Here is a 25,452-nt window from a genome sequence, read left to right as displayed (position 1 = left end):
GACGTTGATCTTTGGCGCCAGAAGCCATGCTGATTAGGACAGATGATGTTATATTTCTTTTAAAAATTTTGTATACGCTTACAAAGTGTCTTTACAAAAACTGTATTGATTGCATTTAGCAGCGATATAGGCCTGTACTTTTCTATGTCGGATCGCTCACCGCTATTAAAGATGGATATGACCTTCTTGACCTGCAGTTGATCAGGATACACTCCATTTTCCAACGTATGGTTTAAGATATGCAGTAGATAGATTCCCAGCATATCAAAGTTGTTTTTTATCAGCCTAACAGGTAATGCATCAGTCAGGTTCTGCCGCCTTAGAGACTGAAGGGTTGTTTACTGTTGTAACTAATTCTTCAATTTCTATGTGAGGCAATGCAAAAGTGTTGTTGTCACGCTCTGCCATTTTCACTGAAGGAACATCAGCATGTACTTGTGCAGCTACCTTAGGCTCTACGGAGGCAAAATAGGTACCAAATGATTCAACTGTACCTTCGTCAACAGTTTCAGGGAAAGTAGAGATGTTCGATCCTAAGCCGATTGCGTAATTTACCGTGTCCCAATGTTTTTTTGTATTTACATGCGCCTGCTTCACGAGAGATGAATAACATGTTTTTTTCCTTTTCCTCATAGAGAACATAGATAGCTTTAGATAGCGTTTAAATTGAGTTAGGTAAGATTCGTTTGATGTGAACTGTTACCATTTGTGGTACCATTTATGTTTTTACAATGTTAATATTTCAGTGTTCATCCAAGGACACTTTGGGTAGATGTATTTTTATGGGTCGTCACAGACCGCCGTTTAACGGCATTTTTAAGTGTATCTAGAAATTTCATGTACTCGGTATCAACGTGTTTATCATATGCCGTAATGAAATCTGTTCGTTCTAATATTTCACGCAGCCGGACCTAGTCTATCTTACTCAGTGTTTTACTATGTGCCGAATGTGTTGTTTCTCAATAGGAACAATAATGGATTAATGGTCTGCAATCAACTCGCCGCAAGGACCAGCCTGCGCAGCTTAAGTAATATGGCACAGGATGGGATCTAGTTAGTAGTTGAGGTATCGGGGCGCGAGTTGCTTCTGTTTAAAAAGCTTTCTCCGAACGTATTAATGCTCTTTCGAACAGCTTACGCCTATACGCCACGCTGTTACGGATCCGTGCGCCGACAATGGCCCGCGCAGGCGCAGGTTAGACTTTTCTGACAGTAACGCTATTATTGCGCGATGATGCACAGGAGCGGTAACTGCGCTCGGACTGCCACTGCGGCAACACCAGATACGCTTGCTCATCGATATCGCGCCAATCAACAACGTAAATCTTTCTTTTGATTGGAATGGTAGGCCCTGCCCAAACGGGCAAGGCCTCTCAAAAATTTGCCTATAGTCTCATTGGAGTGTCCCTCCCCACGGTAATCTTTAGTAAAAGGCGAAAGATTAATACGTGGATTTGAGGAGAGACCTGAGCGATGAAATTACCTATGCTGTGCGAGACTGGTCTGCTAAATGGTGTCACTTACTTGGTCAAGCGAACCTTCAAGCTATTCTCAAATTTGCATGCTGAAACCTCAACTCATGTTATTCTTTAGCAAGTGTATACCTGCCTGGGCTTTTCGACATGTACTTGTTAATAGAGAAATTTTAAATGTTTACGTATTCACGTTTAAAAGCTAATAACAGTGTTAAAAATAGCCCGGATTGCTTGCACTGCACGACTGCCATTTTTATGCGCTGCTGTCGCCATCTGGTGTTGAACATCGAAGATTTAAACGCATGCGCTGGCCTGTTTTTTTACCGGATACTTTTTATTATTAGTTCTAAAATCCAGTACACACGCAGTTGGTCCCACCCATAGCCTTCAAGGCTAGTGATGGGCCCACACTCTAAACAAGTACTATAATACTGGCAGACTTTTTGTTGAATGGGCTCAATCACAACACACTTCAGTGACACGCAAGAAAATTGGCAAGCTTCAGTATATAACTTTGTGGTATATTCGACCGAAGCAGAGTCCAAAGTCCAAAGAACGACCAAAGCACCGACAGGGCATCAAAAATAAAAACAAGCTGTTTCTTTTTTTGTAAACTTATTTACACGCTTCTTCATTCCAGTAGTGCCACAGTAAAGACGAAAAGATGTTTTAACGATGCTAAAATATCATTCCTTTGCATTACTTCGTTTGGAACTTCATTACACACATTGGCTCCTTTATATTGTACAGGTCTATGGCTGTATGTATAATGAGAAGGCGGGAAGGTAAATAGGCTGTTTGTAGCTGCTCCTGTTTGTTTCATTGATAATCTGAAAATAGTAAGCAGCAGCTCGTTATTGGACCTTATTAATCCATTTACTACTTCAGCTATCTTCAATTTATGTGAAATTGATACGGATAACATCCGTAGCTGTTCAGAAAGGACATACATGGGTGAGAATTTCTTGAATAATTTATCATACGAATAGCACGTTATTGAAGGCGACAAACATGGTCTCAATATGTTTTGTATGTCTTGCCCCTCGTTTGTAGGCAATAGCACAAATCGCTGAGCGCAAATGAGAAATACAGAACGCGTGAAATCGAAAGACCAAAGCACTCTACAGCTTTTAGTAATACATGACAGCCATGACTTCATTTGGAGCAGACAGTAATAATTTGTTCCTTCCAGTGCATATCAGACTCAAACACAGCACCAAGATATAACTTGCATTGCGTCACGCTGAGCGCATTCTTGTTGTTAATAATTGATGCAACGTGGTGATAATTTATATTATTCGCGAGTGAAACACGGCGTACTTTATTTTCTGGTTATAAAGAGTCAGCTGATTACTTATGTACCATTGTGATACTTGGCTAAGTTCTTCATTAAATGTACATTTCAGTTCCTCTAAATTATCGCCTGTGGAAAGTAATGCTATGTCATCGGCATGCATAATAGGTTCAGAATCCTTCAGACCTGACGGAAGATCGTTATTATAAAGAAAACAGAGGCCCAGCAAGGAACCTTGCAGAAGCCAGAAAATAGTGTTTTGTAGTAGAGAGGTTAGATTGTTTACAGCAACATATTGTTTCCTATTTGAAAAATAACATTTAATTGGATTATAAATATTTCATTTCAGACACTAATTTTCCAATTTCTGTTGCACAGTATTGTCTGATCTACCGCATCGAAAGCTTTGGATACATCTAAGTAAACTACTAAAGCTAGTTTGTTATTATGCAGTGCAGTATTTATGAGTTGTGTAAGAACAACAACTGCGAAAGACGTTGATCTTTGGCGCCAGAAGCCATGCTGATTAGGACAGATGATGTTATATTTCTTTTAAAAATTTTGTATACGCTTACAAAGTGTCTTTACAAAAACTGTATTGATTGCATTTAGCAGCGATATAGGCCTGTACTTTTCTATGTCGGATCGCTCACCGCTATTAAAGATGGATATGACCTTCTTGACCTGCAGTTGATCAGGATACACTCCATTTTCCAACGTATGGTTTAAGATATGCAGTAGATAGATTCCCAGCATATCAAAGTTGTTTTTTATCAGCCTAACAGGTAATGCATCAATCAGGTTCTGCCGCCTTAGAGACTGAAGGGTTGTTTACTGTTGTAACTAATTCTTCAATTTCTATGTGAGGCAATGCAAAAGTGTTGTTGTCACGCTCTGCCATTTTCACTGAAGGAACATCAGCATGTACTTGTGCAGCTGCCTTAGGCTCTACGGAGGCAAAATAGGTACCAAATGATTCAACTGTACCTTCGTCAACAGTTTCAGGGAAAGTAGAGATGTTCGATCCTAAGCCGATTGCGTAATTTACCGTGTCCCAATGTTTTTTTGTATTTACATGCGCCTGCTTCACGAGAGATGAATAACATGTTTTTTTCCTTTTCCTCATAGAGAACATAGATAGCTTTAGATAGCGTTTAAATTGAGTTAGGTAAGATTCGTTTGATGTGAACTGTTACCATTTGTGGTACCATTTATGTTTTTACAATGTTAATATTTCAGTGTTCATCCAAGGACACTTTGGGTAGATGTATTTTTATGGGTCGGCACAGACCGCCGTTTAACGGCATTTTTAAGTGTATCTAGAAATTTCATGTACTCGGTATCAACGTGTTTATCATATGCCGTAATGAAATCTGTTCGTTCTAATATTTCACGCAGCCGGACCTAGTCTATCTTACTCAGTGTTTTACTATGTACCGAATGTAGTGTTTCTCAATAGGAACAATAATGGATTAATGGTCTGCAATCAACTCGCCGCAAGGACCAGCCTGCGCAGCTTAAGTAATATGGCACAGGATGGGATCTAGTTAGTAGTTGAGGTATCGGGGCGCGAGTTGCTTCTGTTTAAAAAGCTCTCTCCGAACGTATTAATGCTCTTTCGAACAGCTTACGCCTATACGCCACGCTGTTACGGATCCGTACGCCGACAACGGCGCGCGCAGGCGCAGGTTAGACTTTTCTGACAGTAACGCTATTATTGCGCGATGATGCACAGGAGCGGTAACTGCGCTCGGACTGCCACTGCGGCAACACCAGATACGCTTGCTCATCGATATCGCGCCAATCAACAACGTAAATCTTTCTTTTGATTGGAATGGTAGGCCCTGCCCAAACGGGCAAGGCCTCTCAAAAATTGGCCTATAGGCTCATTGGAGTGTCCCTCCCCACGGTAATCTTTAGTAAAAGGCGAAAGATTTATACGTGGATTTGAGGAGAGACCTGAGCGATGAAATTACCTATGCTGTGCGAGACTGGTCTGCTAAATGGTGTCACTTACTTGGCCAAGCGAACCTTCAAGCTATTCTCAAATTTGCATGCTGAAACCTCAACTCATGTTATTCTTTAGCAAGTGTATACCTGCCTGGTCTTTTCGACATGTACTTGTTAATAGAGAAATTTTAAATGTTTCCGTATTCACGTTTAAAAGCTAATAACAGTGTTAAAAATAGCCCGGATTGCTTGCACTGCACGACTGCCATTTTTATGCGCTGCTGTCGCCATCTGGTGTTGAACATCGAAGATTTAAACGCATGCGCTGGCCTGTTTTTTTACCGGATACTTTTTATTATTAGTTCTAAAATCCAGTACACACGCAGTTGGTCCCACCCATAGCCTTCAAGGCTAGTGATGGGCCCACACTCTAAACAAGTACTATAATACTGGCAGACTTTTTGTTGAATGGGCTCAATCACAACACACTTCAGTGACACGCAAGAAAATTGGCAAGCTTCAGTATATAACTTTGTGGTATATTCGACCGAAGCAGAGTCCAAAGTCCAAAGAACGACCAAAGCACCGACAGGGCATCAAAAATAAAAACAAGCTGTTTCTTTTTTTGTAAACTTATTTACACGCTTCTTCATTCCAGTAGTTCCATAGTAAAGAGGAAAAGATGTTTTAACGATGCTAAAATATCATTCCTTTGCATTACTTCGTTTGGAACTTCATTACACACGTAGTTTCCTTTATATTGTATAGGTCTATGGCTGTATGTATAATGAGAAGGCGGGAAGGTAAATAGGCTGTTTGTAGCTGCTCCTGTTTGTTTCATTGATAATCTGAAAATAGTAAGCAGCAGCTCGTTATTGGACCTTATTAATCCATTTACTACTTCAGCTATCTTCAATTTATGTGAAATTGATACGGATAACATCCGTAGCTGTTCAGAAAGGACATACATGGGTGAGAATTTCTTGAATAATTTATCATACGAATAGCACGTTATTGAAGGCGACAAACATGGTCTCAATATGTTTTGTATGTCTTGCCCCTCGTTTGCAGGCAATAGCACAAATCGCTGAGCGCAAATGAGAAATACAGAACGCGTGAAATCGAAAGACCAAAGCACTCTACAGCTTTTAGTAATACATGACAGCCATGACTTCATTCGGAGCAGACAGTAATAATTTGTTCCTTCCAGTGCATATCAGACTCAAACACAGCACCAAGATATAACTTGCATTGCGTCACGCTGAGCGCATTCTTGTTGTTAATAATTGATGCAACGTGGTGATAATTTATATTATTCGCGAGTGAAACACGGCGTACTTTATTTTCTGGTTATAAAGAGTCAGCTGATTACTTATGTACCATTGTGATACTTGGCTAAGTTCTTCATTAAATGTACATTTCAGTTCCTCTAAATTATCGCCTGTGGAAAGTAATGCTATGTCATCGGCATGCATAATAGGTTCAGAATCCTTCAGACCTGACGGAAGATCGTTATTATACAGAAAACAGAGGCCCAACAAGGAACCTTGCAGAAGCCAGAAAATAGTGTTTTGTAGTAGAGAGGTTAGATTGTTTACAGCAACATATTGTTTCCTATTTGAAAAATAACATTTAATTGGATTATAAATATTTCCTTTCAGACCCTAATTTTCCAATTTCTGTTGCACAGTATTGTCTGATCTACCGCATCGAAAGCTTTGGATACATCTAAGTAAACTACTAAGGCTAGTTTGTTATTATGCAGTGCAGTATTTATGAGTTGTGTAAGAACAACAACTGCGAAAGACGTTGATCATTGGCGCCAGAAGCCATGCTGATTAGGACAGATGATGTTATATTTCTTTTAAAAATTTTGTATACGCTTACAAAGTGTCTTTACAAAAACTGTATTGATTGCATTTAGCAGCGATATAGGCCTGTACTTTTCTATGTCGGATCGCTCACCGCTATTAAAGATGGATATGACCTTCTTGACCTGCAGTTGATCAGGATACACTCCATTTTCCAACGTATGGTTTAAGATATGCAGTAGATAGATTCCCAGCATATCAAAGTTGTTTTTTATCAGCCTAACAGGTAATGCATCAGTCAGGTTCTGCCGCCTTAGAGACTGAAGGGTTGTTTACTGTTGTAACTAATTCTTCAATTTCTATGTGAGGCAATGCAAAAGTGTTGTTGTCACGCTCTGCCATTTTCACTGAAGGAACATCAGCATGTACTTGTGCAGCTACCTTAGGCTCTACGGAGGCAAAATAGGTACCAAATGATTCAACTGTACCTTCGTCAACAGTTTCAGGGAAAGTAGAGATGTTCGATCCTAAGCCGATTGCGTAATTTACCGTGTCCCAATGTTTTTTTGTATTTACATGCGCCTGCTTCACGAGAGATTAATAACATGTTTTTTTCCTTTTCCTCATAGAGAACATAGATAGCTTTAGATAGCGTTTAAATTGAGTTAGGTAAGATTCGTTTGATGTGAACTGTTACCATTTGTGGTACCATTTATGTTTTTACAATGTTAATATTTCAGTGTTCATCCAAGGACACTTTGGGTAGATGTATTTTTATGGGTCGTCACAGACCGCCGTTTAACGGCATTTTTAAGTGTATCTAGAAATTTCATGTACTCGGTATCAACGTGTTTATCATATGCCGTAATGAAATCTGTTCGTTCTAATATTTCACGCAGCCGGACCTAGTCTATCTTACTCAGTGTTTTACTATGTGCCGAATGTGTTGTTTCTCAATAGGAACAATAATGGATTAATGGTCTGCAATCAACTCGCCGCAAGGACCAGCCTGCGCAGCTTAAGTAATATGGCACAGGATGGGATCTAGTTAGTAGTTGAGGTATCGGGGCGCGAGTTGCTTCTGTTTAAAAAGCTTTCTCCGAACGTATTAATGCTCTTTCGAACAGCTTACGCCTATACGCCACGCTGTTACGGATCCGTGCGCCGACAATGGCCCGCGCAGGCGCAGGTTAGACTTTTCTGACAGTAACGCTATTATTGCGCGATGATGCACAGGAGCGGTAACTGCGCTCGGACTGCCACTGCGGCAACACCAGATACGCTTGCTCATCGATATCGCGCCAATCAACAACGTAAATCTTTCTTTTGATTGGAATGGTAGGCCCTGCCCAAACGGGCAAGGCCTCTCAAAAATTTGCCTATAGTCTCATTGGAGTGTCCCTCCCCACGGTAATCTTTAGTAAAAGGCGAAAGATTAATACCTGGATTTGAGGAGAGACCTGAGCGATGAAATTACCTATGCTGTGCGAGACTGGTCTGCTAAATGGTGTCACTTACTTGGTCAAGCGAACCTTCAAGCTATTCTCAAATTTGCATGCTGAAACCTCAACTCATGTTATTCTTTAGCAAGTGTATACCTGCCTGGGCTTTTCGACATGTACTTGTTAATAGAGAAATTTTAAATGTTTCCGTATTCACGTTTAAAAGCTAATAACAGTGTTAAAAATAGCCCGGATTGCTTGCACTGCACGACTGCCATTTTTATGCGCTGCTGTCGCCATCTGGTGTTGAACATCGAAGATTTAAACGCATGCGCTGGCCTGTTTTTTTACCGGATACTTTTTATTATTAGTTCTAAAATCCAGTACACACGCAGTTGGTCCCACCCATAGCCTTCAAGGCTAGTGATGGGCCCACACTCTAAACAAGTACTATAATACTGGCAGACTTTTTGTTGAATGGGCTCAATCACAACACACTTCAGTGACACGCAAGAAAATTGGCAAGCTTCAGTATATAACTTTGTGGTATATTCGACCGAAGCAGAGTCCAAAGTCCAAAGAACGACCAAAGCACCGACAGGGCATCAAAAATAAAAACAAGCTGTTTCTTTTTTTGTAAACTTATTTACACGCTTCTTCATTCCAGTAGTGCCACAGTAAAGACGAAAAGATGTTTTAACGATGCTAAAATATCATTCCTTTGCATTACTTCGTTTGGAACTTCATTACACACATTGGCTCCTTTATATTGTACAGGTCTATGGCTGTATGTATAATGAGAAGGCGGGAAGGTAAATAGGCTGTTTGTAGCTGCTCCTGTTTGTTTCATTGATAATCTGAAAATAGTAAGCAGCAGCTCGTTATTGGACCTTATTAATCCATTTACTACTTCAGCTATCTTCAATTTATGTGAAATTGATACGGATAACATCCGTAGCTGTTCAGAAAGGACATACATGGGTGAGAATTTCTTGAATAATTTATCATACGAATAGCACGTTATTGAAGGCGACAAACATGGTCTCAATATGTTTTGTATGTCTTGCCCCTCGTTTGTAGGCAATAGCACAAATCGCTGAGCGCAAATGAGAAATACAGAACGCGTGAAATCGAAAGACCAAAGCACTCTACAGCTTTTAGTAATACATGACAGCCATGACTTCATTTGGAGCAGACAGTAATAATTTGTTCCTTCCAGTGCATATCAGACTCAAACACAGCACCAAGATATAACTTGCATTGCGTCACGCTGAGCGCATTCTTGTTGTTAATAATTGATGCAACGTGGTGATAATTTATATTATTCGCGAGTGAAACACGGCGTACTTTATTTTCTGGTTATAAAGAGTCAGCTGATTACTTATGTACCATTGTGATACTTGGCTAAGTTCTTCATTAAATGTACATTTCAGTTCCTCTAAATTATCGCCTGTGGAAAGTAATGCTATGTCATCGGCATGCATAATAGGTTCAGAATCCTTCAGACCTGACGGAAGATCGTTATTATAAAGAAAACAGAGGCCCAGCAAGGAACCTTGCAGAAGCCAGAAAATAGTGTTTTGTAGTAGAGAGGTTAGATTGTTTACAGCAACATATTGTTTCCTATTTGAAAAATAACATTTAATTGGATTATAAATATTTCCTTTCAGACACTAATTTTCCAATTTCTGTTGCACAGTATTGTCTGATCTACTGCATCGAAAGCTTTGGATACATCTAAGTAAACTACTAAAGCTAGTTTGTTATTATGCAGTGCAGTATTTATGAGTTGTGTAAGAACAACAACTGCGAAAGACGTTGATCTTTGGCGCCAGAAGCCATGCTGATTAGGACAGATGATGTTATATTTCTTTTAAAAATTTTGTATACGCTTACAAAGTGTCTTTACAAAAACTGTATTGATTGCATTTAGCAGCGATATAGGCCTGTACTTTTCTATGTCGGATCGCTCACCGCTATTAAAGATGGATATGACCTTCTTGACCTGCAGTTGATCAGGATACACTCCATTTTCCAACGTATGGTTTAAGATATGCAGTAGATAGATTCCCAGCATATCAAAGTTGTTTTTTATCAGCCTAACAGGTAATGCATCAATCAGGTTCTGCCGCCTTAGAGACTGAAGGGTTGTTTACTGTTGTAACTAATTCTTCAATTTCTATGTGAGGCAATGCAAAAGTGTTGTTGTCACGCTCTGCCATTTTCACTGAAGGAACATCAGCATGTACTTGTGCAGCTACCTTAGGCTCTACGGAGGCAAAATAGGTACCAAATGATTCAACTGTACCTTCGTCAACAGTTTCAGGGAAAGTAGAGATGTTCGATCCTAAGCCGATTGCGTAATTTACCGTGTCCCAATGTTTTTTTGTATTTACATGCGCCTGCTTCACGAGAGATGAATAACATGTTTTTTTCCTTTTCCTCATAGAGAACATAGATAGCTTTAGATAGCGTTTAAATTGAGTTAGGTAAGATTCGTTTGATGTGAACTGTTACCATTTGTGGTACCATTTATGTTTTTACAATGTTAATATTTCAGTGTTCATCTAAGGACACTTTGGGTAGATGTATTTTTATGGGTCGTCACAGACCGCCGTTTAACGGCATTTTTAAGTGTATCTAGAAATTTCATGTACTCGGTATCAACGTGTTTATCATATGCCGTAATGAAATCTGTTCGTTCTAATATTTCACGCAGCCGGACCTAGTCTATCTTACTCAGTGTTTTACTATGTACCGAATGTAGTGTTTCTCAATAAGAACAATAATGGATTAATGGTCTGCAATCAACTCGCCGCAAGGACCAGCCTGCGCAGCTTAAGTAATATGGCACAGGATGGGATCTAGTTAGTAGTTGAGGTATCGGGGCGCGAGTTGCTTCTGTTTAAAAAGCTTTCTCCGAACGTATTAATGCTCTTTCGAACAGCTTACGCCTATACGCCACGCTGTTACGGATCCGTACGCCGACAACGGCGCGCGCAGGCGCAGGTTAGACTTTTCTGACAGTAACGCTATTATTGCGCGATGATGCACAGGAGCGGTATCTGCGCTCGGACTGCCACTGCGGCAACACCAGATACGCTTGCTCATCGATATCGCGCCAATCAACAACGTAAATCTTTCTTTTGATTGGAATGGTAGGCCCTGCCCAAACGGGCAAGGCCTCTCAAAAATTGGCCTATAGGCTCATTGGAGTGTCCCTCCCCACGGTAATCTTTAGTAAAAGGCGAAAGATTAATACGTGGATTTGAGGAGAGACCTGAGCGATGAAATTACCTATGCTGTGCGAGACTGGTCTGCTAAATGGTGTCACTTACTTGGCCAAGCGAACCTTCAAGCTATTCTCAAATTTGCATGCTGAAACCTCAACTCATGTTATTCTTTAGCAAGTGTATACCTGCCTGGGCTTTTCGACATGTACTTGTTAATAGAGAAATTTTAAATGTTTCCGCATTCACGTTTAAAAGCTAATAACAGTGTTAAAAATAGCCCGGATTGCTTGCACTGCACGACTGCCATTTTTATGCGCTGCTGTCGCCATCTGGTGTTGAACATCGAAGATTTAAACGCATGCGCTGGCCTGTTTTTTTACCGGATACTTTTTATTATTAGTTCTAAAATCCAGTACACACGCAGTTGGTCCCACCCATAGCCTTCAAGGCTAGTGATGGGCCCACACTCTAAACAAGTACTATAATACTGGCAGACTTTTTGTTGAATGGGCTCAATCACAACACACTTCAGTGACACGCAAGAAAATTGGCAAGCTTCAGTATATAACTTTGTGGTATATTCGACCGAAGCAGAGTCCAAAGTCCAAAGAACGACCAAAGCACCGACAGGGCATCAAAAATAAAAACAAGCTGTTTCTTTTTTTGTAATCTTATTTACACGCTTCTTCATTCCAGTAGTTCCATAGTAAAGAGGAAAAGATGTTTTAACGATGCTAAAATATCATTCCTTTGCATTACTTCGTTTGGAACTTCATTACACACGTAGTTTCCTTTATATTGTATAGGTCTATGGCTGTATGTATAATGAGAAGGCGGGAAGGTAAATAGGCTGTTTGTAGCTGCTCCTGTTTGTTTCATTGATAATCTGAAAATAGTAAGCAGCAGCTCGTTATTGGACCTTATTAATCCATTTACTACTTCAGCTATCTTCAATTTATGTGAAATTGATACGGATAACATCCGTAGCTGTTCAGAAAGGACATACATGGGTGAGAATTTCTTGAATAATTTATCATACGAATAGCACGTTATTGAAGGCGACAAACATGGTCTCAATATGTTTTGTATGTCTTGCCCCTCGTTTGCAGGCAATAGCACAAATCGCTGAGCGCAAATGAGAAATACAGAACGCGTGAAATCGAAAGACCAAAGCACTCTACAGCTTTTAGTAATACATGACAGCCATGACTTCATTTGGAGCAGACAGTAATAATTTGTTCCTTCCAGTGCATATCAGACTCAAACACAGCACCAAGATATAACTTGCATTGCGTCACGCTGAGCGCATTCTTGTTGTTAATAATTGATGCAACGTGGTGATAATTTATATTATTCGCGAGTGAAACACGGCGTACTTTATTTTCTGGTTATAAAGAGTCAGCTGATTACTTATGTACCATTGTGATACTTGGCTAAGTTCTTCATTAAATGTACATTTCAGTTCCTCTAAATTATCGCCTGTGGAAAGTAATGCTATGTCATCGGCATGCATAATAGGTTCAGAATCCTTCAGACCTGACGGAAGATCGTTATTATAAAGAAAACAGAGGCCCAACAAGGAACCTTGCAGAAGCCAGAAAATAGTGTTTTGTAGTAGAGAGGTTAGATTGTTTACAGCAACATATTGTTTCCTATTTGAAAAATAACATTTAATTGGATTATAAATATTTCCTTTCAGACCCTAATTTTCCAATTTCTGTTGCACAGTATTGTCTGATCTACCGCATCGAAAGCTTTGGATACATCTAAGTAAACTACTAAGGCTAGTTTGTTATTATGCAGTGCAGTATTTATGAGTTGTGTAAGAACAACAACTGCGAAAGACGTTGATCATTGGCGCCAGAAGCCATGCTGATTAGGACAGATGATGTTATATTTCTTTTAAAAATTTTGTATACGCTTACAAAGTGTCTTTACAAAAACTGTATTGATTGCATTTAGCAGCGATATAGGCCTGTACTTTTCTATGTCGGATCGCTCACCGCTATTAAAGATGGATATGACCTTCTTGACCTGCAGTTGATCAGGATACACTCCATTTTCCAACGTATGGTTTAAGATATGCAGTAGATAGATTCCCAGCATATCAAAGTTGTTTTTTATCAGCCTAACAGGTAATGCATCAGTCAGGTTCTGCCGCCTTAGAGACTGAAGGGTTGTTTACTGTTGTAACTAATTCTTCAATTTCTATGTGAGGCAATGCAAAAGTGTTGTTGTCACGCTCTGCCATTTTCACTGAAGGAACATCAGCATGTACTTGTGCAGCTACCTTAGGCTCTACGGAGGCAAAATAGGTACCAAATGATTCAACTGTACCTTCGTCAACAGTTTCAGGGAAAGTAGAGATGTTCGATCCTAAGCCGATTGCGTAATTTACCGTGTCCCAATGTTTTTTTGTATTTACATGCGCCTGCTTCACGAGAGATGAATAACATGTTTTTTTCCTTTTCCTCATAGAGAACATAGATAGCTTTAGATAGCGTTTAAATTGAGTTAGGTAAGATTCGTTTGATGTGAACTGTTACCATTTGTGGTACCATTTATGTTTTTACAATGTTAATATTTCAGTGTTCATCCAAGGACACTTTGGGTAGATGTATTTTTATGGGTCGTCACAGACCGCCGTTTAACGGCATTTTTAAGTGTATCTAGAAATTTCATGTACTCGGTATCAACGTGTTTATCATATGCCGTAATGAAATCTGTTCGTTCTAATATTTCACGCAGCCGGACCTAGTCTATCTTACTCAGTGTTTTACTATGTGCCGAATGTGTTGTTTCTCAATAGGAACAATAATGGATTAATGGTCTGCAATCAACTCGCCGCAAGGACCAGCCTGCGCAGCTTAAGTAATATGGCACAGGATGGGATCTAGTTAGTAGTTGAGGTATCGGGGCGCGAGTTGCTTCTGTTTAAAAAGCTTTCTCCGAACGTATTAATGCTCTTTCGAACAGCTTACGCCTATACGCCACGCTGTTACGGATCCGTGCGCCGACAATGGCCCGCGCAGGCGCAGGTTAGACTTTTCTGACAGTAACGCTATTATTGCGCGATGATGCACAGGAGCGGTAACTGCGCTCGGACTGCCACTGCGGCAACACCAGATACGCTTGCTCATCGATATCGCGCCAATCAACAACGTAAATCTTTCTTTTGATTGGAATGGTAGGCCCTGCCCAAACGGGCAAGGCCTCTCAAAAATTTGCCTATAGTCTCATTGGAGTGTCCCTCCCCACGGTAATCTTTAGTAAAAGGCGAAAGATTAATACGTGGATTTGAGGAGAGACCTGAGCGATGAAATTACCTATGCTGTGCGAGACTGGTCTGCTAAATGGTGTCACTTACTTGGTCAAGCGAACCTTCAAGCTATTCTCAAATTTGCATGCTGAAACCTCAACTCATGTTATTCTTTAGCAAGTGTATACCTGCCTGGGCTTTTCGACATGTACTTGTTAATAGAGAAATTTTAAATGTTTCCGTATTCACGTTTAAAAGCTAATAACAGTGTTAAAAATAGCCCGGATTGCTTGCACTGCACGACTGCCATTTTTATGCGCTGCTGTCGCCATCTGGTGTTGAACATCGAAGATTTAAACGCATGCGCTGGCCTGTTTTTTTACCGGATACTTTTTATTATTAGTTCTAAAATCCAGTACACACGCAGTTGGTCCCACCCATAGCCTTCAAGGCTAGTGATGGGCCCACACTCTAAACAAGTACTATAATACTGGCAGACTTTTTGTTGAATGGGCTCAATCACAACACACTTCAGTGACACGCAAGAAAATTGGCAAGCTTCAGTATATAACTTTGTGGTATATTCGACCGAAGCAGAGTCCAAAGTCCAAAGAACGACCAAAGCACCGACAGGGCATCAAAAATAAAAACAAGCTGTTTCTTTTTTTGTAAACTTATTTACACGCTTCTTCATTCCAGTAGTGCCACAGTAAAGACGAAAAGATGTTTTAACGATGCTAAAATATCATTCCTTTGCATTACTTCGTTTGGAACTTCATTACACACATTGGCTCCTTTATATTGTACAGGTCTATGGCTGTATGTATAATGAGAAGGCGGGAAGGTAAATAGGCTGTTTGTAGCTGCTCCTGTTTGTTTCATTGATAATCTGAAAATAGTAAGCAGCAGCTCGTTATTGGACCTTATTAATCCATTTACTACTTCAGCTATCTTCAATTTATGTGAAATTGATACGGATAACATCCGTAGCTGTTCAGAAAGGACATACATGGGTGAGAATTTCTTGAATAATTTATCATACGAATAGCACGTTATTGAAGGCGACAAACATGGTCTCAATATGTTTTGTATGTCTTGCCCCTCGTTTGTAGGCAATAGCACAAATCGCTGAGCGCAAATGAGAAATACAGAACGCGTGAAATCGAAAGACCAAAGCACTCTACAGCTTTTAGTAATACATGACAGCCATGACTTCATTTGGAGCAGACAGTAATAATTTGTTCCTTCCAGTGCATATCAGACTCAAACACAGCACCAAGATATAACTTGCATTGCGTCACGCTGAGCGCATTCTTGTTGTTAATAATTGATGCAACGTGGTGATAATTTATATTATTCGCGAGTGAAACACGGCGTACTTTATTTTCTGGTTATAAAGAGTCAGCTGATTACTTATGTACCATTGTGATACTTGGCTAAGTTCTTCATTAAATGTACATTTCAGTTCCTCTAAATTATCGCCTGTGGAAAGTAATGCTATGTCATCGGCATGCATAATAGGTTCAGAATCCTTCAGACCTGACGGAAGATCGTTATTATAAAGAAAACAGAGGCCCAGCAAGGAACCTTGCAGAAGCCAGAAAATAGTGTTTTGTAGTAGAGAGGTTAGATTGTTTACAGCAACATATTGTTTCCTATTTGAAAAATAACATTTAATTGGATTATAAATATTTCCTTTCAGACACTAATTTTCCAATTTCTGTTGCACAGTATTGTCTGATCTACTGCATCGAAAGCTTTGGATACATCTAAGTAAACTACTAAAGCTAGTTTGTTATTATGCAGTGCAGTATTTATGAGTTGTGTAAGAACAACAACTGCGAAAGACGTTGATCTTTGGCGCCAGAAGCCATGCTGATTAGGACAGATGATGTTATATTTCTTTTAAAAATTTTGTATACGCTTACAAAGTGTCTTTACAAAAACTGTATTGATTGCATTTAGCAGCGATATAGGCCTGTACTTTTCTATGTCGGATCGCTCACCGCTATTAAAGATGGATATGACCTTCTTGACCTGCAGTTGATCAGGATACACTCCATTTTCCAACGTATGGTTTAAGATATGCAGTAGATAGATTCCCAGCATATCAAAGTTGTTTTTTATCAGCCTAACAGGTAATGCATCAATCAGGTTCTGCCGCCTTAGAGACTGAAGGGTTGTTTACTGTTGTAACTAATTCTTCAATTTCTATGTGAGGCAATGCAAAAGTGTTGTTGTCACGCTCTGCCATTTTCACTGAAGGAACATCAGCATGTACTTGTGCAGCTGCCTTAGGCTCTACGGAGGCAAAATAGGTACCAAATGATTCAACTGTACCTTCGTCAACAGTTTCAGGGAAAGTAGAGATGTTCGATCCTAAGCCGATTGCGTAATTTACCGTGTCCCAATGTTTTTTTGTATTTACATGCGCCTGCTTCACGAGAGATGAATAACATGTTTTTTTCCTTTTCCTCATAGAGAACATAGATAGCTTTAGATAGCGTTTAAATTGAGTTAGGTAAGATTCGTTTGATGTGAACTGTTACCATTTGTGGTACCATTTATGTTTTTACAATGTTAATATTTCAGTGTTCATCCAAGGACACTTTGGGTAGATGTATTTTTATGGGTCGGCACAGACCGCCGTTTAACGGCATTTTTAAGTGTATCTAGAAATTTCATGTACTCGGTATCAACGTGTTTATCATATGCCGTAATGAAATCTGTTCGTTCTAATATTTCACGCAGCCGGACCTAGTCTATCTTACTCAGTGTTTTACTATGTACCGAATGTAGTGTTTCTCAATAGGAACAATAATGGATTAATGGTCTGCAATCAACTCGCCGCAAGGACCAGCCTGCGCAGCTTAAGTAATATGGCACAGGATGGGATCTAGTTAGTAGTTGAGGTATCGGGGCGCGAGTTGCTTCTGTTTAAAAAGCTTTCTCCGAACGTATTAATGCTCTTTCGAACAGCTTACGCCTATACGCCACGCTGTTACGGATCCGTACGCCGACAACGGCGCGCGCAGGCGCAGGTTAGACTTTTCTGACAGTAACGCTATTATTGCGCGATGATGCACAGGAGCGGTAACTGCGCTCGGACTGCCACTGCGGCAACACCAGATACGCTTGCTCATCGATATCGCGCCAATCAACAACGTAAATCTTTCTTTTGATTGGAATGGTAGGCCCTGCCCAAACGGGCAAGGCCTCTCAAAAATTGGCCTATAGGCTCATTGGAGTGTCCCTCCCCACGGTAATCTTTAGTAAAAGGCGAAAGATTTATACGTGGATTTGAGGAGAGACCTGAGCGATGAAATTACCTATGCTGTGCGAGACTGGTCTGCTAAATGGTGTCACTTACTTGGCCAAGCGAACCTTCAAGCTATTCTCAAATTTGCATGCTGAAACCTCAACTCATGTTATTCTTTAGCAAGTGTATACCTGCCTGGTCTTTTCGACATGTACTTGTTAATAGAGAAATTTTAAATGTTTCCGTATTCACGTTTAAAAGCTAATAACAGTGTTAAAAATAGCCCGGATTGCTTGCACTGCACGACTGCCATTTTTATGCGCTGCTGTCGCCATCTGGTGTTGAACATCGAAGATTTAAACGCATGCGCTGGCCTGTTTTTTTACCGGATACTTTTTATTATTAGTTCTAAAATCCAGTACACACGCAGTTGGTCCCACCCATAGCCTTCAAGGCTAGTGATGGGCCCACACTCTAAACAAGTACTATAATACTGGCAGACTTTTTGTTGAATGGGCTCAATCACAACACACTTCAGTGACACGCAAGAAAATTGGCAAGCTTCAGTATATAACTTTGTGGTATATTCGACCGAAGCAGAGTCCAAAGTCCAAAGAACGACCAAAGCACCGACAGGGCATCAAAAATAAAAACAAGCTGTTTCTTTTTTTGTAAACTTATTTACACGCTTCTTCATTCCAGTAGTTCCATAGTAAAGAGGAAAAGATGTTTTAACGATGCTAAAATATCATTCCTTTGCATTACTTCGTTTGGAACTTCATTACACACGTAGTTTCCTTTATATTGTATAGGTCTATGGCTGTATGTATAATGAGAAGGCGGGAAGGTAAATAGGCTGTTTGTAGCTGCTCCTGTTTGTTTCATTGATAATCTGAAAATAGTAAGCAGCAGCTCGTTATTGGACCTTATTAATCCATTTACTATTTCAGCTATCTTCAATTTATGTGAAATTGATACGGATAACATCCGTAGCTGTTCAGAAAGGACATACATGGGTGAGAATTTCTTGAATAATTTATCATACGAATAGCACGTTATTGAAGGCGACAAACATGGTCTCAATATGTTTTGTATGTCTTGCCCCTCGTTTGCAGGCAATAGCACAAATCGCTGAGCGCAAATGAGAAATACAGAACGCGTGAAATCGAAAGACCAAAGCACTCTACAGCTTTTAGTAATACATGACAGCCATGACTTCATTCGGAGCAGACAGTAATAATTTGTTCCTTCCAGTGCATATCAGACTCAAACACAGCACCAAGATATAACTTGCATTGCGTCACGCTGAGCGCATTCTTGTTGTTAATAATTGATGCAACGTGGTGATAATTTATATTATTCGCGAGTGAAACACGGCGTACTTTATTTTCTGGTTATAAAGAGTCAGCTGATTACTTATGTACCATTGTGATACTTGGCTAAGTTCTTCATTAAATGTACATTTCAGTTCCTCTAAATTATCGCCTGTGGAAAGTAATGCTATGTCATCGGCATGCATAATAGGTTCAGAATCCTTCAGACCTGACGGAAGATCGTTATTATACAGAAAACAGAGGCCCAACAAGGAACCTTGCAGAAGCCAGAAAATAGTGTTTTGTAGTAGAGAGGTTAGATTGTTTACAGCAACATATTGTTTCCTATTTGAAAAATAACATTTAATTGGATTATAAATATTTCCTTTCAGACCCTAATTTTCCAATTTCTGTTGCACAGTATTGTCTGATCTACCGCATCGAAAGCTTTGGATACATCTAAGTAAACTACTAAGGCTAGTTTGTTATTATGCAGTGCAGTATTTATGAGTTGTGTAAGAACAACAACTGCGAAAGACGTTGATCATTGGCGCCAGAAGCCATGCTGATTAGGACAGATGATGTTATATTTCTTTTAAAAATTTTGTATACGCTTACAAAGTGTCTTTACAAAAACTGTATTGATTGCATTTAGCAGCGATATAGGCCTGTACTTTTCTATGTCGGATCGCTCACCGCTATTAAAGATGGATATGACCTTCTTGACCTGCAGTTGATCAGGATACACTCCATTTTCCAACGTATGGTTTAAGATATGCAGTAGATAGATTCCCAGCATATCAAAGTTGTTTTTTATCAGCCTAACAGGTAATGCATCAGTCAGGTTCTGCCGCCTTAGAGACTGAAGGGTTGTTTACTGTTGTAACTAATTCTTCAATTTCTATGTGAGGCAATGCAAAAGTGTTGTTGTCACGCTCTGCCATTTTCACTGAAGGAACATCAGCATGTACTTGTGCAGCTACCTTAGGCTCTACGGAGGCAAAATAGGTACCAAATGATTCAACTGTACCTTCGTCAACAGTTTCAGGGAAAGTAGAGATGTTCGATCCTAAGCCGATTGCGTAATTTACCGTGTCCCAATGTTTTTTTGTATTTACATGCGCCTGCTTCACGAGAGATTAATAACATGTTTTTTTCCTTTTCCTCATAGAGAACATAGATAGCTTTAGATAGCGTTTAAATTGAGTTAGGTAAGATTCGTTTGATGTGAACTGTTACCATTTGTGGTACCATTTATGTTTTTACAATGTTAATATTTCAGTGTTCATCCAAGGACACTTTGGGTAGATGTATTTTTATGGGTCGTCACAGACCGCCGTTTAACGGCATTTTTAAGTGTATCTAGAAATTTCATGTACTCGGTATCAACGTGTTTATCATATGCCGTAATGAAATCTGTTCGTTCTAATATTTCACGCAGCCGGACCTAGTCTATCTTACTCAGTGTTTTACTATGTGCCGAATGTGTTGTTTCTCAATAGGAACAATAATGGATTAATGGTCTGCAATCAACTCGCCGCAAGGACCAGCCTGCGCAGCTTAAGTAATATGGCACAGGATGGGATCTAGTTAGTAGTTGAGGTATCGGGGCGCGAGTTGCTTCTGTTTAAAAAGCTTTCTCCGAACGTATTAATGCTCTTTCGAACAGCTTACGCCTATACGCCACGCTGTTACGGATCCGTGCGCCGACAATGGCCCGCGCAGGCGCAGGTTAGACTTTTCTGACAGTAACGCTATTATTGCGCGATGATGCACAGGAGCGGTAACTGCGCTCGGACTGCCACTGCGGCAACACCAGATACGCTTGCTCATCGATATCGCGCCAATCAACAACGTAAATCTTTCTTTTGATTGGAATGGTAGGCCCTGCCCAAACGGGCAAGGCCTCTCAAAAATTTGCCTATAGTCTCATTGGAGTGTCCCTCCCCACGGTAATCTTTAGTAAAAGGCGAAAGATTAATACGTGGATTTGAGGAGAGACCTGAGCGATGAAATTACCTATGCTGTGCGAGACTGGTCTGCTAAATGGTGTCACTTACTTGGTCAAGCGAACCTTCAAGCTATTCTCAAATTTGCATGCTGAAACCTCAACTCATGTTATTCTTTAGCAAGTGTATACCTGCCTGGGCTTTTCGACATGTACTTGTTAATAGAGAAATTTTAAATGTTTCCGTATTCACGTTTAAAAGCTAATAACAGTGTTAAAAATAGCCCGGATTGCTTGCACTGCACGACTGCCATTTTTATGCGCTGCTGTCGCCATCTGGTGTTGAACATCGAAGATTTAAACGCATGCGCTGGCCTGTTTTTTTACCGGATACTTTTTATTATTAGTTCTAAAATCCAGTACACACGCAGTTGGTCCCACCCATAGCCTTCAAGGCTAGTGATGGGCCCACACTCTAAACAAGTACTATAATACTGGCAGACTTTTTGTTGAATGGGCTCAATCACAACACACTTCAGTGACACGCAAGAAAATTGGCAAGCTTCAGTATATAACTTTGTGGTATATTCGACCGAAGCAGAGTCCAAAGTCCAAAGAACGACCAAAGCACCGACAGGGCATCAAAAATAAAAACAAGCTGTTTCTTTTTTTGTAAACTTATTTACACGCTTCTTCATTCCAGTAGTGCCACAGTAAAGACGAAAAGATGTTTTAACGATGCTAAAATATCATTCCTTTGCATTACTTCGTTTGGAACTTCATTACACACATTGGCTCCTTTATATTGTACAGGTCTATGGCTGTATGTATAATGAGAAGGCGGGAAGGTAAATAGGCTGTTTGTAGCTGCTCCTGTTTGTTTCATTGATAATCTGAAAATAGTAAGCAGCAGCTCGTTATTGGACCTTAATAATCCATTTACTACTTCAGCTATCTTCAATTTATGTGAAATTGATACGGATAACATCCGTAGCTGTTCAGAAAGGACATACATGGGTGAGAATTTCTTGAATAATTTATCATACGAATAGCACGTTATTGAAGGCGACAAACATGGTCTCAATATGTTTTGTATGTCTTGCCCCTCGTTTGTAGGCAATAGCACAAATCGCTGAGCGCAAATGAGAAATACAGAACGCGTGAAATCGAAAGACCAAAGCACTCTACAGCTTTTAGTAATACATGACAGCCATGACTTCATTTGGAGCAGACAGTAATAATTTGTTCCTTCCAGTGCATATCAGACTCAAACACAGCACCAAGATATAACTTGCATTGCGTCACGCTGAGCGCATTCTTGTTGTTAATAATTGATGCAACGTGGTGATAATTTATATTATTCGCGAGTGAAACACGGCGTACTTTATTTTCTGGTTATAAAGAGTCAGCTGATTACTTATGTACCATTGTGATACTTGGCTAAGTTCTTCATTAAATGTACATTTCAGTTCCTCTAAATTATCGCCTGTGGAAAGTAATGCTATGTCATCGGCATGCATAATAGGTTCAGAATCCTTCAGACCTGACGGAAGATCGTTATTATAAAGAAAACAGAGGCCCAGCAAGGAACCTTGCAGAAGCCAGAAAATAGTGTTTTGTAGTAGAGAGGTTAGATTGTTTACAGCAACATATTGTTTCCTATTTGAAAAATAACATTTAATTGGATTATAAATATTTCCTTTCAGACACTAATTTTCCAATTTCTGTTGCACAGTATTGTCTGATCTACTGCATCGAAAGCTTTGGATACATCTAAGTAAACTACTAAAGCTAGTTTGTTATTATGCAGTGCAGTATTTATGAGTTGTGTAAGAACAACAACTGCGAAAGACGTTGATCTTTGGCGCCAGAAGCCATGCTGATTAGGACAGATGATGTTATATTTCTTTTAAAAATTTTGTATACGCTTACAAAGTGTCTTTACAAAAACTGTATTGATTGCATTTAGCAGCGATATAGGCCTGTACTTTTCTATGTCGGATCGCTCACCGCTATTAAAGATGGATATGACCTTCTTGACCTGCAGTTGATCAGGATACACTCCATTTTCCAACGTATGGTTTAAGATATGCAGTACATAGATTCCCAGCATATCAAAGTTGTTTTTTATCAGCCTAACAGGTAATGCATCAATCAGGTTCTGCCGCCTTAGAGACTGAAGGGTTGTTTACTGTTGTAACTAATTCTTCAATTTCTATGTGAGGCAATGCAAAAGTGTTGTTGTCACGCTCTGCCATTTTCACTGAAGGAACATCAGCATGTACTTGTGCAGCTGCCTTAGGCTCTACGGAGGCAAAATAGGTACCAAATGATTCAACTGTACCTTCGTCAACAGTTTCAGGGAAAGTAGAGATGTTCGATCCTAAGCCGATTGCGTAATTTACCGTGTCCCAATGTTTTTTTGTATTTACATGCGCCTGCTTCACGAGAGATGAATAACATGTTTTTTTCCTTTTCCTCATAGAGAACATAGATAGCTTTAGATAGCGTTTAAATTGAGTTAGGTAAGATTCGTTTGATGTGAACTGTTACCATTTGTGGTACCATTTATGTTTTTACAATGTTAATATTTCAGTGTTCATCCAAGGACACTTTGGGTAGATGTATTTTTATGGGTCGGCACAGACCGCCGTTTAACGGCATTTTTAAGTGTATCTAGAAATTTCATGTACTCGGTATCAACGTGTTTATCATATGCCGTAATGAAATCTGTTCGTTCTAATATTTCACGCAGCCGGACCTAGTCTATCTTACTCAGTGTTTTACTATGTACCGAATGTAGTGTTTCTCAATAGGAACAATAATGGATTAATGGTCTGCAATCAACTCGCCGCAAGGACCAGCCTGCGCAGCTTAAGTAATATGGCACAGGATGGGATCTAGTTAGTAGTTGAGGTATCGGGGCGCGAGTTGCTTCTGTTTAAAAAGCTTTCTCCGAACGTATTAATGCTCTTTCGAACAGCTTACGCCTATACGCCACGCTGTTACGGATCCGTACGCCGACAACGGCGCGCGCAGGCGCAGGTTAGACTTTTCTGACAGTAACGCTATTATTGCGCGATGATGCACAGGAGCGGTAACTGCGCTCGGACTGCCACTGCGGCAACACCAGATACGCTTGCTCATCGATATCGCGCCAATCAACAACGTAAATCTTTCTTTTGATTGGAATGGTAGGCCCTGCCCAAACGGGCAAGGCCTCTCAAAAATTGGCCTATAGGCTCATTGGAGTGTCCCTCCCCACGGTAATCTTTAGTAAAAGGCGAAAGATTTATACGTGGATTTGAGGAGAGACCTGAGCGATGAAATTACCTATGCTGTGCGAGACTGGTCTGCTAAATGGTGTCACTTACTTGGCCAAGCGAACCTTCAAGCTATTCTCAAATTTGCATGCTGAAACCTCAACTCATGTTATTCTTTAGCAAGTGTATACCTGCCTGGTCTTTTCGACATGTACTTGTTAATAGAGAAATTTTAAATGTTTCCGTATTCACGTTTAAAAGCTAATAACAGTGTTAAAAATAGCCCGGATTGCTTGCACTGCACGACTGCCATTTTTATGCGCTGCTGTCGCCATCTGGTGTTGAACATCGAAGATTTAAACGCATGCGCTGGCCTGTTTTTTTACCGGATACTTTTTATTATTAGTTCTAAAATCCAGTACACACGCAGTTGGTCCCACCCATAGCCTTCAAGGCTAGTGATGGGCCCACACTCTAAACAAGTACTATAATACTGGCAGACTTTTTGTTGAATGGGCTCAATCACAACACACTTCAGTGACACGCAAGAAAATTGGCAAGCTTCAGTATATAACTTTGTGGTATATTCGACCGAAGCAGAGTCCAAAGTCCAAAGAACGACCAAAGCACCGACAGGGCATCAAAAATAAAAACAAGCTGTTTCTTTTTTTGTAAACTTATTTACACGCTTCTTCATTCCAGTAGTTCCATAGTAAAGAGGAAAAGATGTTTTAACGATGCTAAAATATCATTCCTTTGCATTACTTCGTTTGGAACTTCATTACACACGTAGTTTCCTTTATATTGTATAGGTCTATGGCTGTATGTATAATGAGAAGGCGGGAAGGTAAATAGGCTGTTTGTAGCTGCTCCTGTTTGTTTCATTGATAATCTGAAAATAGTAAGCAGCAGCTCGTTATTGGACCTTATTAATCCATTTACTACTTCAGCTATCTTCAATTTATGTGAAATTGATACGGATAACATCCGTAGCTGTTCAGAAAGGACATACATGGGTGAGAATTTCTTGAATAATTTATCATACGAATAGCACGTTATTGAAGGCGACAAACATGGTCTCAATATGTTTTGTATGTCTTGCCCCTCGTTTGCAGGCAATAGCACAAATCGCTGAGCGCAAATGAGAAATACAGAACGCGTGAAATCGAAAGACCAAAGCACTCTACAGCTTTTAGTAATACATG

General features: G+C 40.0%; 8 non-coding genes across 8 annotated transcripts; all 8 read right to left on the bottom strand.

Moving 5' to 3' along the window:
* Nucleotides 1-1,348: 1,348 nt before the first annotated feature.
* LOC139056541 (U5 spliceosomal RNA) lies at nt 1,349-1,474 on the bottom strand. The gene has a single exon (XR_011512426.1). It is a non-coding gene; the product is annotated as a U5 spliceosomal RNA (small nuclear RNA).
* Nucleotides 1,475-4,610: 3,136 nt separating this feature from the next.
* Nucleotides 4,611-4,736, bottom strand: LOC139056561 (U5 spliceosomal RNA). The gene has a single exon (XR_011512445.1). It is a non-coding gene; the product is annotated as a U5 spliceosomal RNA (small nuclear RNA).
* Nucleotides 4,737-7,872: 3,136 nt separating this feature from the next.
* LOC139056565 (U5 spliceosomal RNA) lies at nt 7,873-7,998 on the bottom strand. Its single transcript, XR_011512449.1, has one exon. It is a non-coding gene; the product is annotated as a U5 spliceosomal RNA (small nuclear RNA).
* A 3,136-nt stretch (nt 7,999-11,134) lies between these two features.
* Nucleotides 11,135-11,260, bottom strand: LOC139056504 (U5 spliceosomal RNA). The gene has a single exon (XR_011512390.1). It is a non-coding gene; the product is annotated as a U5 spliceosomal RNA (small nuclear RNA).
* A 3,136-nt stretch (nt 11,261-14,396) lies between these two features.
* LOC139056540 (U5 spliceosomal RNA) lies at nt 14,397-14,522 on the bottom strand. The gene has a single exon (XR_011512425.1). It is a non-coding gene; the product is annotated as a U5 spliceosomal RNA (small nuclear RNA).
* Nucleotides 14,523-17,658: 3,136 nt separating this feature from the next.
* Nucleotides 17,659-17,784, bottom strand: LOC139056560 (U5 spliceosomal RNA). The gene has a single exon (XR_011512444.1). It is a non-coding gene; the product is annotated as a U5 spliceosomal RNA (small nuclear RNA).
* A 3,136-nt stretch (nt 17,785-20,920) lies between these two features.
* On the bottom strand, nt 20,921-21,046 carry LOC139056538 (U5 spliceosomal RNA). The gene has a single exon (XR_011512424.1). It is a non-coding gene; the product is annotated as a U5 spliceosomal RNA (small nuclear RNA).
* A 3,136-nt stretch (nt 21,047-24,182) lies between these two features.
* On the bottom strand, nt 24,183-24,308 carry LOC139056559 (U5 spliceosomal RNA). The gene has a single exon (XR_011512443.1). It is a non-coding gene; the product is annotated as a U5 spliceosomal RNA (small nuclear RNA).
* Nucleotides 24,309-25,452: the final 1,144 nt, after the last annotated feature.

This window comes from Dermacentor albipictus, chromosome 2 (assembly GCF_038994185.2).
Source record: "Dermacentor albipictus isolate Rhodes 1998 colony chromosome 2, USDA_Dalb.pri_finalv2, whole genome shotgun sequence".
Lineage (NCBI taxonomy): Eukaryota > Metazoa > Arthropoda > Arachnida > Ixodida > Ixodidae > Dermacentor > Dermacentor albipictus.
The sequence above is the reverse complement of the archived record's forward strand: the minus strand, read 5'-3'. Positions and strand labels throughout refer to the sequence as shown.